Consider the following 14,795-nt stretch of genomic DNA (forward strand, 5'->3'; position numbering starts at 1 on the left):
GTCGATCACTGAAAACCATTTATGAACGGCATTAGTGTTGTTTTATACTGTATGCAATTGTCCAGTGAATACAGAAATGATTGGTCAGAGGACAAAAACACAAAAGTAGCTAGTTTATTAGATAAATACAGTATCTAAATACGTTCTATAATTGTACTGTTCTGGGCAAAAAGTACAAAATAACATTATATCCACTTTATGTTAAATGGTCAAAAAGCTGAGTTTCGTTGATTTATTATTGTTAATTTAATCAATTTTAAGGGAACAATACTATGCATCATTAAAAAAATATATGGATTTGTCTATTAGTGAAAATAATTAGTAACTTGTCAATGTCAATGTCACCAACAAGCTTAGAACATAAATCTAATTTCAGTACACCGATACAAAATGTAATAATTGAACACAATTGATAGTATGTTGCTCATTTTGGGAGGCACCAGAGATTAAATGTTTATATTATATCAACAGAATACAGTGGAATGGAAGATGAAGCTTTAATATATAATATCTGGAGCTTTAAAAAAGCACGTTAATGGTTTAGTTATGACACAAATGCATTACAGAACAGAAGGCAGTACAGAAACCATTCAGACACATTGCGCTGATATCATCTGGTATATCTATTAGAATATTAATGCCAGTGTGCACTTGTTAACACCTACTTGTTACTTTATGGAGCAAAAAATATCATTGGCTTGTGTAACTCTTCATATTATTGGTCAGTTTCTGTATTTTCAACCATGTTTTTTGCAGAGGTATTATGCGTTTGTGCTTCACAAATCAATACAGGCATTAAAACTGCAATAGTACTAGGTAGTGCAAACAAAGTAAATTCAGTTTTACTTTTCTTCCTTGCTCTTTCTCTGGATGCAGATATTGTTCTTTGTGAGGCTCCTTTTTTATGAGATTTGATTTTCGACTGTTAAGAAGAGAAACTGATTTAATTTTTACTTCAGAATGTGTACAAACAAGTATACTTATGCAAGCAGTATACTTTATGAAAATGTAATAATAATGTTTCTTTATTAGTCCTATACAATTTCTTGCATTAGGAATTCATCTTTTCACATACCCCAGCTTTTCCCCATGGAGACACAGACAGGGAGAAAAGCTTGGGGTCAGCGCACAGGGTCTGCCATTGTACAGTGCCCCTGGAGCAGTTAGGGTTAAGGGCCTTGCTCAGGGGCCCAACAGAGTCAGATTCCTCTGCCAGCCATGGGATTTGAACCAGCAACCTTCCAGTCACAGGTGCAGATCCTGAGCCACAGAGCCATTGCTCCACCCTGTGAAAAATGGACATGGTTAAACTGTGAATGGCCTAGTGAAAAATGTCCATGGTTAAACTATTACTAGATATTTTTGAATAAATTAGGTTTTCAAGTCTTATCCATTTCTACGTGTTCCTCCTTTAACTTAGATTACATGGAAACAATGTAAGTTATTCTAAAATATCATATGGACTTGTATAGATTTGAGATATAACCTGAAGGCCTTCCAAACTAGGTCAGGCCAGCTAGGGATTACTACGTGGATCTATACAAAAGATTTTCATAGATCTAATTCATTCATGGATGGTATTATAAGACAAATATCCATCCATCCAGCCATCCATTTGATCCAATACAGGGGTTGCGAGGGAGCCAGAGACTATCCTGGCAAGCCACTGATGCTACTGTAGACGTGTACACCCTGGACTGGATGCCTGTCATCTAAGGGCATACACAGATACACACAGGCACAGTAGAGCCAATTTTCCCAGAGGTCACTTAACCTACCATTATCTCTTTGGACTGTGAGAGAAAACTGGAGCATCTGGCAAAATCCCACGCAGTCATGGGGAGCACATAGAACTCCACACAGATAGCACCCCAGGTCCAGAACTGAACCCAGGACTCCCACCACTGTGCTACTCTCGGGAAAAAAATAAGATTAATGTAAATTTGTTTACTTCATACTTCATAGTTCTTGTATATTATAATTCAGAATAATAGAATTTCAAGTAGGTAGCTGTGTCAACATGTGTAGGCTGTAAAGGAACAAGTAAAGGTTTATTGCATGCTTAAAAGAAAAGAGACACAATGTTTCGTCACTTGAGCTTTCTTCAGGTTCCTTTGCAGAATAATAGAATTACCTGTTTCACTTAATGATCAATAAACCATTACAAATTATTGTAGAAACTGCTACAAATTTGTAGAGATACAAAATAGTTTTCACCTCAAACTATGGAATAATTTTCCTTGCTGGGTTCATTCAATAGTAATATGCATGATATGATGTTGTCCATTTTTTGTTTGTATTAGACACTCAGTTGGAAAGTAAAGTAACTGCAGCTAGATGATGGCACAATATATCTTTGGGAATGAGTCTGTTGTTACTTGGGGAGGTTTAACTGGAGTGGATTTCTTAAATATTAGATAGAAACATTTACAGTAGGAAAGAGCATCTGATAATTTTGTTGGCAGTTCTTTTGGCATGAATGCCCAAAGCACCGTCTATGGTTTAGAACTATCATTGAATTCCTGGGTTCCGAATTTAACAAGTGAAGTAAATTATAGACTCTGTTTTAACACTGCAGTGAATTTAACAAATATGAAGGGTAACTTTAAATTATACCCATCCACTTACTTTGAGTCATTTTGTCTTGGTGAGGGTCACATATCTTGTGATAACTTTGAACCATTCAATGTGCAACTGAGCCTTTCATCCCTGATCCAGAATGACTGATGGAGAATGAGAGTCTGGAAGGTGCTAAGCAGACAGAAGTTCACCAGTTCACCATCCTTGTCAGTTGAATGGTAGTGAAGGGTTCACAGATGTCTGTCTGACTGAATATTGTATTTGTCAGGATTACAATAATGAATTTCTTGTTCCAGTTTATATTTAATGAACTGTACACTAGGAAAAATTGACGAAATTTGTTAAGATTAGAAAACCCAGGATTCCCATAGTATCTTAGGATGCTTTACAGAGATTAGACTCTGCTTTCATTGTTTATGCTTTGCAAGTAATGTTTCAGTTGTGGATATTTTATTGAAACAAATTTGAAATAACTTGTAGAGGTACTATTGGTATTTGAACCTTTTAAGTCAGCGCAGCTTTCTATATCATTGAAGTTTTTACCACATTACATAACAGTATGTGATAATAATTTTTGATTTAGGCTAACATTAATTTAGGCTAACCTCCTGCTGTAGTTTACTTTGCAGAAAAACGAATAATAGAAGTAATCTCCTTAAGTACGTATCGCTAATAATATTTTAGAAATCAAACTGTAAATATAAAACGGTTTACAGTTAAAAATGTATAACTGGTTTAGATAATAACATTGAAAGTGTTATTTACACTAACATTATGTTCTTGTAGTTTGATTGTTCATATTGATAATCGATTCATTATTGATTGTTATTGTTCATTTTTGTTCATATTGATGGAGAAAAAATCTCTGAGTAACAGCTCCTTGCTACAGCTATGTTAAAACTACTGTTAGACTACCAGGCTTTTGAAAGTTGGCATTAATTATTCTGTATAAAATGTACAGAAAGGCTACACAACTGTATAAAATGTTTTTAACAATATAACAATCTGTGTATTGCATTGTTTTTTGATAGGGATTAGGGCATTCATTTTTTCCTCTGGCTTTTAGCATTTAAAGAACTGTTTACAGTTTTCATTGTTGAAATACTGTATAAATTATTCCATGCAACAAATGTAATAGTGTTGTTTAATTAACCATGAGATGGAGATATAATATGTCACCAAGAGAGTTTAGGGGATAGGGGATACTATTTTATTGGCTGCAAACTGGTTCTGATTTGCAGCTCTTCTGATATTTTCATGGAGTGTTTCATGCTGTATACTGAATCTTAGCTGCTTATGGCTGGTTCACATGCCACACCCCTTCAATAATAGTGAGCATTTCTATCTGCTCTAACATAAAAGCATTTTCCCTGTCGGCTTGAAAGCAACGTTAGGTAAAATATAATCTCACAGCAGGAGCTTTCTTTTAACCAAAGTGTGCCCCTGAGCTTCCTGTTGTTAAAGCTGATAAAAGGTGTGTGACCAGAAGGTAAAACCTATCCTTCATAAGATTAGTCTAAAGAAAATACCCCGAATGGACTGTTGAGATGCTCCAGGCAATCTGTGATCTTTCCAAGTGATCTGTAAATGATTAAAAAAAAATCTCAAAAACAAATAGTCTCATCAACCTTAATATTATTCCAACACCAAAAATGCACTCTCCAACACCTATTTTTCAAATATGAAAATATGAAAATTGAACATGTAGGGTTGAATGTTTAAAATGTGATGATGTGAACCACAACTTAAAGCTGCTGCTCATTTACAAAGTGGCCTCTTCCATGATGTTTTTACCACTAAGATAAAAAAATAGCCATTGCCAAGAGACCTCAAAGGCAATGCATAAATATTAAATAAGACAATATGCAGTCTTTGGTGACTTTCCATAATTCTAGGAAGGTAGAATGAAGCTGTTTCCCCAACAACATTAGTCAATCCCTTGAGAAATTAACTGGCTCAGATGTTTAGTGCTTTTGCCCCGTGCTTATTTCGTATCAGCTCCAGCATTACTGAATTAGATCACTGTGTGTCCTTTGGTAACATACACGGTACACATAAGACCATATCAGTAAAAGAAATGTTGCAAATAAGAGGAGCTGTTTCAAACCATTTTACTTATGCTGGTATCTAGTAGATTAGTTGTCCAAGGACTTAATACAGCTAATGGAACCCTGGAAATATTATACAACTGTATTATTGGGTGACGTTTCAAAAACCTACAACCTTTTATCCAAGGAATTGCTTGCTTTCAGTAGTCCTAGACTCACACCTGTGCATCTGCTTGTGTGTATCCTCGTTCAATTGTGTCTCATTTTTGGTCCTATGACAAAAAATAATTTTTTTCAAGACCTTTAGGAATTTTGAAAAGTTGTATGAAGTCCCATCTTAATCTTCTCTTATCAAGACTCAAGAGATTCAGATGCTTTCACCTGTCTGTATGTGGCATTCTTTAAGGCCAGTAATTAAGCTAACCAGCGCATCGATTTCCATAAACCTCACTTTAGCTAAACTGTGTTTTGCATTGTCTAGGAGGGTGCTATCTCTCTTCAAAATATCAGTTCATTCTCTAAAACAAGTTTTGTGTTAACTCTTATGTATTTGAACTGGTGGTAATATTATTCTTTGTAGATAAAATATGTTTTATTTATGAAATATACAAGGCTCTGATGGACTTACTGTAGTAGCCTGTACTGTGCCCCTGCTTTTCTCATGCTCTTATATTCACTAACACCAGTTACTGCGTGTATTATAGTACTTCTGAGGATATCAACACCCCCCTACTTCAATTAGGCTTCTTGAACGTCTACTGTTAAACACACCAATGATTCTATAACTTTAGTTCTAAGTGGAAATTAGGAGACAAAATGTATACTCTTCCCCAGATACAGTATGTAAAAACACATTTTTTTATAACTTTTTTAATTTCTAGTTAAACTAGTTAAACGTTTTCATAAGAAGCAAGAGAAAATTGTCCAAATATTAATATTTTTACAAAATATATAATATATATATTTTTAAAATGTCTATTTTATATTTATGAAATCAATTATTTTTCTTTCTGTTATGGGAACTGTATAGTAAGATACTGTATAGCAACATTTTAAGGATGTTTTCAGAAGATAGCTCTTTCTATTGTTTGTAGATCAGATTGCATTCTGCCTAACCTCCCAGAAATTGTATCAGTTAGCTTTTAGAAAAGCAGCATATGGCATACATTAGACAGTAATATTATAGTATCACTTGGCAGGAATACTCCTGACATAATCTAGTTGTCAGGTTTATGTCATAGAGTGCTGCCAAATGGCTGATTTAGCAGATTGTTTGATTAATGCTGAGAAAAAATACCTAAGTGATTAGGATACTTTATTGTTGCTCTCAGGGTGGACAGGCTGAATATAATCCCTTTAAATGAGAAATGTCCAAAACATGAGTAGTTTCTCTCAGAAGAAACAGCCCAAACTTCTAGTTTACATTTTCCAGTGGATACTGTATGTTTCCATTTAGTAGCAGAAATGTACATTGCACTGTTTCAGATGTGTACAGTAATTGTATCATTGGATCTGAATTAAACCAATCATTTCAAAGGGTCATTGTAAACATAATGGCAAAAGTTATAGCATTACACAAAGATATCTCAAAATAACTAACTCAAAACCCAATCCTGCAAATTTCATTCCCCATAAAAAACATCATGATGATGAAGGACTATTGCATTGCTGCTTGTGCTACATTATGCAGTGTTTTCTATGGGATATAAATCCCACAGGTTTATATCGCACATGCTAGTGAATAGAATAGGATATAAAATGTAATGATTGAATATAAAAAAAGCACTGAGCAAACACAATTCCAAAAGTTATATGCCTGCATATATCACTTTTACACACACAAACCCACTTCTAAATTTAGTTTTTGTAATGAGTTGTTTACATATGTTGTCTCGCACAATATGTGTACATTTGTATACTTATTGCAAGACAAAGGTGGTTCCTGAGTGAAAAAAACATGAACAGCTTGCACATATAGAATTCTGAAATGTACCAGCTCTTCGTCTGAGTATTAATAAGCTGTGTAACAGACATGCCTCTAACTGTAGCCTGTACTCCCCACAAGGTGTTAAACTTTACTTTGTAATTAGTAAGTGCTATTCCAGGATGTGACTGTGTGTCTAGGAGCATCACACTTTCACAGTTGTCTCACCTGTGAGCCTGAGAAGATGCTAGAATACTGTATCTCTGATGCTTTGCCAAGGACTCTGAACCAGGGAATAGTGCCTCATCTGAAACATCCCCTTAAGACAGCAATAGGACACTGAAAATGTCTGAGGCTATTCAGAAATCACTACATTAATGAAAATTATATGAGGAATAAAAACATACATTGCACGCAAAGCTAAATAAAGGGATGGCTGACACAGAGATTCCAGGTCCGTGAAGTGGGCCATCCTACAGACAGCACAAACGATGAAACCCACCTCATTCGATAGTGCTACGTTTGTGCCGTTGAAAGTAACGTTTGTGCTGCTCTCGTTTCTGAGATGTAGCACCTTGTTTTTTCGGGGTCGTGATGTCACTCAGCCCCCCTACAATGTAGTAGGGGAACCGGACAGGTCTGCTGCATTTGTGCTGGTTTGTGCCAGTGAAAGTATCGTTTGTGCTACTTTCGTTCCTGAGATATAGCGCCTTGTTTTTCAGCTGATCACGTGGACATGCATGGTGACCCCGTCTGCTGAGTTCAAGCGCTTTGTTACTGGTGTGTACTCTGTTTTCCCAGGTAGCGGTTGACTACTATACTACTGTGCGTTCGTGTGAACAGGAAAATTAAAATTGTCACCAATATCATACCTGAATCAGTTAGATATTGGTGATGTAGCCTTAAAAGGCGAACATTAGCAAGCAACTGCATGTTCTTACAAAGAGGCTTTAACTAGCACGTCACAATACTTCGTAGCTGTGTCCTTGTGCTCTGTGCCTACTGGGTTAGGTTATGGGTTGTTGCAAACATCTAAGGATATAGTAATTACTGAAAATGGATGAAAGAAACTGTGTTGCTTCAATGCTTTTCACCACAAATGATCTGTATCTCCTTCTTTTCTTTCAAAATATTCCTGTAATGAACATTTTCTGTGTTTGAAAGGTACAGTATGAGAAAAATACACTCTAAGGAGGAATCTCTTCAAGGTGACACACGTAACCACAGAGCTCATCAATTATTATACGTGGCACAATACCCATAACCAAAAATGCTCATTACAGGAATATTTTGAAAGAAAAGGAGGAGATACAGATCATTTGTGGTGAAAAGCATTGAAGCAACATAGTTCCTTTAATCCATTTTCAGTAATTACTGTCAAACCGATGGCACAATCGCAGCTGGTGGAATCCAACTGAACAAAGTGACACAGTTCAAGTATCTAGGCTCGTGTGTCAACTCCGACTGCACTACCCTCCAAGACGCCAAGACGCGAGTCAGCGCTGCTTGGATGATATGGCGGCAGGTCACTGGAGTACTATGCGACAAGAAGATCCCTTTACGCCTAAAATCCAAAGTCTACCGCTCAGTGGTCAGACCAGTGGCCCTATACGGAACTGAATGCTGGCCAATGACAAAGAAACATGAACAGGCACTCCATACGATGGAAATGAAGATGCTGCAATGGACCCTCAGGTTGATAAGACTAGACCATGTCATGAATGAAGAGGTGCGAAGAACACTCAAAGTCGCCCCAATCACTGAGAAAATGAGGGAATCGCGCCTGCGATCGTATGGACACGTGCTCCTTAGCAATGACACATCAATGGCAAAGACCGCCCACGAATTGAATGTGGAAGGCTGCCGGCCCCATGGACGACCCTTTACCTGCTGGTTGGATCGGCTGAAAGACGACATGCGCCTCGCAAAAGTCACCTGCCGAGATGCCGCAGACTGTACGAAGTGGAAAAATCGGTGCAAACAAGCAGACCCCACATAAGTGGGAAAATGCGAAGAAGAAGAATACCCATAACCAAAGGAAACGAATATCTCAATCTATTTCCATATGATAATCTTTACATAGGACTTTTACTGTTCTAGTTTACATATTTGTACAAAATACTGTGCCAACAAAGGCTTTTTTTGTTTAAGCCTCTGGAAATCGTTCACGGTTTTGGTTGTTAAGAATGATGATAATGATACAAAACATATACAGATATGTTTCTAGTGATTCAGAGGCCATAATAAAGTTGAGATTTTGGCATACTTTTCACAATGCCTACTTTCCTAATTTTAACAGAGGAATCTCTAGCTCCGTGAAGTGGGCCCCCCTACAGACAGCACAAATGATGAAATCCACCTCATTCATTAGTGTTACGTTTGTGCCGTTGAAAGTAGCATTTGTGCTGCTTTTGTTTCCGACATATAGTGCAAGTTCAGACTGCAACCTGTATGGGATACCAGTCCAAAGTACTAAATACTGTTCAACACTTTTTGAAAGAACAATGGAAGCCACTGCTGTATATACTGTATATATAAAACAGTAACACATCATCTTATTTTGGGACTTTAAGGCTTCTCTGTTTGACATACTCATTGTATTTGTAAGGAATGATAAGGATATGCAAGGTGTCAACACAGCAGGTTAGTGTTGTACCTGTCACAGTGTGTTTTCACACATTCACTGATCCTGGAGTCTTGCCAGCCTCAGACTGTCTTTTTTTTCCCTTTCTCATTCTATAGTTTTCAACTTTTAATTTTAACTTAATTTCAATAGATTATGATGATGTGAACAATGGTCACAGAATCTTAAGATCATGGAATATTTTTATATAGATAAGCATAGTGAAATTTGTTTTCCTTGTGTGGCATTTTAAAATGTCCTTCACTATTTTATGGTAGCATTTATATTCAAGTGCATGCAAGTTGGGTAGTTCTACAGATTCACACCTGAATGCTAAAGTGCTGACATCCAAGTACTCTGACAGATTTTGTTTTGCCTAGGGTTTTCAAAATAAATAGGGTAGCAGTTACTGGAGGCTAAGAATAGTATTTAGAGAAACTGCACAAGAATACTGATGTGTGTATAATTTATTGAAATAGACAGAAAGTGAGATATAGAGAGTCTGTATTAAAATTAGCATTTGACAGAAAATATAGAAATTTGGTGATACTTGACTAATTCCTAAATCCTCATTCCATTCATCTTCAAAAAAAGCTTAATTGATTTCCTTTTCTGGCCTATAGTACACTGATGCTCAAGTCAAGTGTGGCCTATCATCAGTAGGCTCTGTGTAAAAATGTTAAATAGGTTAATTCTAAACCCTTTTTTGTATCTGTCAAATGAATTAGATCCAATAATTCTGTGTTAATGTCCAAGCTGGATGCCTGTTTCCGTGCGGTACCAGTGTTTTGAATGCCGCCCTTGCTTGTTCCTTGTGACATGTCTGGTGCCCATTTTAATTTTTGGCTTTTAAGAGTCATGGGTCTACAATCTCTTAATATGACCTTAAAATAATGACTATTAAAGCTAAACCTATGGCATATGATAATATGGAGCTGTCAAGATTTAACATGTTTCTGAAGGTTTTCAATTTCAGTCGCTTTTTAAAATGCAATAGATAAAAGAAAATGTCCATGTTTTTCATAAATTATGCACTCTTCTGGTGTGTTTCAGAAAATGCAGCTACCAGGAACCATTCATTTTGTTAGATGCCTGCTTTTGTGCTTTGTTAAAAAAAACAATGTAAAAATTATTTTCTGCTTTGCTCACTTTTCTGTTTCAGATCACATTTTAAACTGATCATAAAATGAGAAATCCAGACAGCTTTAGTATCAGTAAACGATGTGAAGTTTTTACTGTAAAATCTACCCTGAACAGAATTTCATCAAGAAAACCCTTTTGAGCTGTAGAGGATTATGTGAAAAGATTGTGCAAACTCACATTAATCTTTGAATAACTGCACTTTGAAGTCTTGAATTAGGTTTTATTGGGTGTGTGTGTGGGGGGGGGGAGAGATGTTTTGATATGCCTTTTAGTCCCATGGAAAAGAAAGCATGCCAGTTAAAAATCTCCAGCTGACTCTTAACATTTGGTTTATGGGATGAAAACTGTGTCCTGTACAGTATGTGATTCACCAGCTCTTAGGATGATGATTCTTTCTCGGCCAAGATTATTTTGGGAGCTCGATTGGTGTTTCAGTATTCATTTTCCTACATCCCAATTCAGAAATTAAATCCAACTTTGTGCTTACATAAGAGTTGTGTGCTTGGTAATTACTGCTCTATTATAATTCCATTTGTGATTATTTTACATAGTATTTATTCCATTAAAGGAGAACTGCAGTCCCAATTTCTCAGACCTGTTATTAAATCTCGGTAACCAAATAAGTTCAGTGACGGTACAGAAAAAAATAAGTTATGAGGCCCTTCTTATTCATTAGTCACCTTAATTACTGAAGTTATGCGATGTACAGTATGAGCAAATAAATACAGGTTGTGCAGCAGACATTTCACTGCAGAAATGTTCCAACATAGTCTGCATGCAGAGTTAACAAGTAAGTAGTATTTCTTGGCAAAAGTGTCTTCAAAATTGAAAGCAATATTCGTATTGGATTAAAAGAGGTGAAGTCACAAGCCTGCTTATTTGCAATGTAATAAAGCCACAACACATCACCAGAAATATTGTTGTCTCGTTCTGCATCGCAGAACATACCTGGAAATTTCATCTTTTTTGTGATGTAAATTGGAGGTGTTACAAGTTACCCTCTTAGAGAATGTTGGTTCTTGAGGGCTGAAGAGTATTCAGTTTCTTGTCCCTTATGATCTCTGATTCATTTAATTTAAGAAATCACCCACTTAATTTATGACAATAAAATTGTTTATTTATAAACAATTAGCATTCATAAATTTGTGATTTAAATATGACCAATCAACTTGCTGTGCTGGGGTTCTCCAGAGCTAGGATTGGGGAGTTTATGCTGTACTAGAGATCTTGGATGAAGTAGATGGAGTTTTCTTTAAGTTTTCTAAAGTGTATAAAATTGCACAATAAATAGAATTTAAGAATGCACATTAAAGGTATAATGGTTCAGATCATTCATGATGCAATAGAAAACCCTTATGTTAACTGTGCCTCAAATTTAAAACTGAAACATTTGTTAAAATGTATTTTTATTTGTAAGTTATTCTTAAAGCACAGCTTGAAAACAATAACTGTATGTTATGACATTGTATAGGAATTTCCATTCCCAGAATGTTCCAAACATACAAATAACCTAAAAGAGATATAATGTTTAATTTCTTTCATCAGCTTACCTTAACCATTATCTGAAATAGCATAGTATTCAATATGTCAATATTTGTTCAGTGTTTGTCTGATTTTGTTATTATTTCAGATTTATTTATGCTTGTGATGTAAACCTAATTGGTAACATTTGCATTAATCCATTTGAGACTGCTCACATACTCTTGCAGTTAAATGGCTCGTGAAATATGACATAAGTACTTTAAAAGTAACTGCGCGCACACAAAGCATGTGTATATAAGAAGTAAATAGGAATTTACAAATGAGGGGTCATTCAGATTGCTTGAAACTAGTCAGTTTAAGGTAATCTCTACTTTACAGCAGTACTTTATAGTAGTATTTATTTTCTTCCAGTATTCCCTTGGCAAATCTTTAAGTAGCTACAGTACATATCAGTAATAATTCATGTGAGCTGAAATTCACAGGGATAATACCTTAATACCTTAAGTCTATTAATGTCTTAATACCTTAAGACAATGTTTGCTAAAATCTGATAAGGTAAATAATGTAATGGAATGGTTTTTTTCAGGGGACACAATGGTTTTGGTTGCAGACATGCATCCATCATGTGTCAAAACAATGTCACCATGTATGTGAATTTCATGTGTCAAATTATTTTTTTGTTTCCATCTGTAGTTACTTTTGTTTAACAATTGGGCCTTTCTCATGAAGCATTTATTAAATATGTAGTAAATTGATTTTATTCATACTTTACGTTCTTCATATACTATCTCATACTGGAAGCCACTGTTTGCAATAAGCAGGGAACTCTGTCATGCCAACTAAAATAACAGTTCACAGTTTAATTTTAGGAGGCTGATGATAAATCCTTAGACAAACAAGTGTGGGGTTAAAACCAAAATAGCAAAATAAACTGTAATGCAATAATACATGATTTGGAATCTGAGCTAAGCTTAAATCCTCTGCGATAAATAGCCCTACTAATGATAAAGGTTACACCCACATTAGGTAGGAAAAATACAAAGATAATTGTATTGAAAAAGCACAACAAACTTCATGGGTAAGAAAAAGACAGGGAATCTAAGATTTAAGATCAATCTCCAGCCTCATATTTGTGCCTTATGATAGATGGCAAATATTTGTAATTGCTAAAGAAACAGAATTGGACCCTTTCTTGTGTAATACATGAACAGGCTTTTATCTTGTTATAAACAGGCAGTCTTAAATTTAAGACAACAGTCTTAAATGCATGATGAAATCCTAATAGTAATTCTTCAGGCTATTCTTTTAATATCTGAAGGTTCTTTAACTTAATTCTTTTTGGTACTTTCTGAACATGTGGAAAACTAGATGTCAGGAAAGCTAATACAATATGCAAGCAGTAAATCCAGCATGTAAACACTGAGCATCATAGCTGAGTGCTAATATACACAACATATGTTATGTATTCTTGGTTATTCTTACTTCACTTTCATTTTTTTCTCATTTTTTTTACTCTGTTATTACTCTGTTATGATACATTGCTTTGATGTTTTGCTGTCAGTCAGTGACAAATCCATTAAGGTTTGAGGTATGTGAAAAATATCTATAAACATTTCCATTTCTAAGGCATAGTCTGTTGGAACCTTAACACACTACTCTTCACGATGCAGCTCTTACCCGGAGTGATCTTGGAGTTGAGTTCCACTGCATCTTCAGTAAGTATGGTGTATAGAGTAAGAGAAGATTCCTCTTTTAAACCCTTTTAATAACACAGAACATCTAAGTTTTACTATTGTACAGAGTTATCAGAAAACAGTTATATGCCTTGATTAGAAAGCTTTTACCATGAACAAGGTGCAAGTGGCCTGTATCTCTAGATCTAGTGCTCATTTCTGCCAGCCTTCTTTGATATCTGGGCGTCCTATATTTTTCCTGCAGAGAGTAATGTTAAAAAAGTCTGTTTTGACCCTGACAGTTGGAGACTGATAACACTTGTGGTGTACAAGGAATGAATTATATTTTTGGCTTTCAGACAAAAAGCGGTGGAATGTCTGAAGGGTTTCACTTTCTTCATCTTCTCATTAGGCTGAACTTGAAAAAGGATTTGCTGGATTTTACAGTTTTCTCATGTTACAGCTGGCATTGTCCTGAGAAAAGATGACAACTCATTAATCTACAGCAGGGCATTTTAAACTTGAGGAAAATTACATGCAAAATTTATGTTGTGTGAACTACTGAAGAAACAGTCCTTGTGTAGAGAAATTGGGAACAGATTTTCTGTGAAGAAGGAGAATGTTTGCTGTTGACTAATAGTGATTAAAGAAAATAATCTTGATCTGTAGAGGAAAAATATCTAGTATTTCTAGTATTCATTTTTCATTTAGAAACTCTGAACATGTGGTATTAAATGTATCATGTATTTTCCTGTGGTGTATTTAGCTTCATTTTTAAGAAAGGTAAATGAAGCTAATCAATCACATTTTTAACTTTATGGACTTCTAACTCTAACCCTGGCCTGTGGTGCTACTGATGGTTGCAAGAAGTGTATTTTACCTACTCCTTTTACTTTTCACCTTCACCTTAAAATTTACTTAAAATACTTTTTTTTAAATACATAAAGGGGGGTAAATAGAACTTATCACAAAATTAAATTCTTGGAGATGGTGGAATGCACACACTTTTAGGGTGAATCAGTCAAAGAGTTTGGCAGGATTCAACACAGGAAATCCTCATCCAGACGACAACTGGTGCAACACAAATCCCCCTGAAGAGATTTCCCTCCCGTTGGAGTGGAAATAGAGAGTGTTCTCTTTATGAGGTAAAAGTAGGCTCAGACTTGCATATTGTTTTGAGGTCTAATGGGTAAAAGGATGAAAAAGGTTAATATTTGAACCAGAATTAAAGGATTATTTTAAATATCAAGACATCTTTCTTTAAGTCTTTAATGCTGCTCTGCTCTGTCAGGCTTGCCTCTAATAACTAACTTCAATGCATA

At 35.5% G+C, this 14,795-nt stretch overlaps 1 protein-coding gene across 2 annotated transcripts in view; it reads left to right on the plus strand.

Annotated features, from left to right (window-relative positions):
• The window catches only part of LOC102692276 (serine/threonine-protein kinase 32C), an 81,488-nt gene that overhangs the window by 1,516 nt on the left and 65,177 nt on the right, over nt 1-14,795 (plus strand). The window lies entirely within an intron of this gene.

This window comes from Lepisosteus oculatus, chromosome 4 (genome assembly GCF_040954835.1).
Source record: "Lepisosteus oculatus isolate fLepOcu1 chromosome 4, fLepOcu1.hap2, whole genome shotgun sequence".
Classification (NCBI taxonomy): Eukaryota; Metazoa; Chordata; class Actinopteri; order Semionotiformes; family Lepisosteidae; genus Lepisosteus; species Lepisosteus oculatus.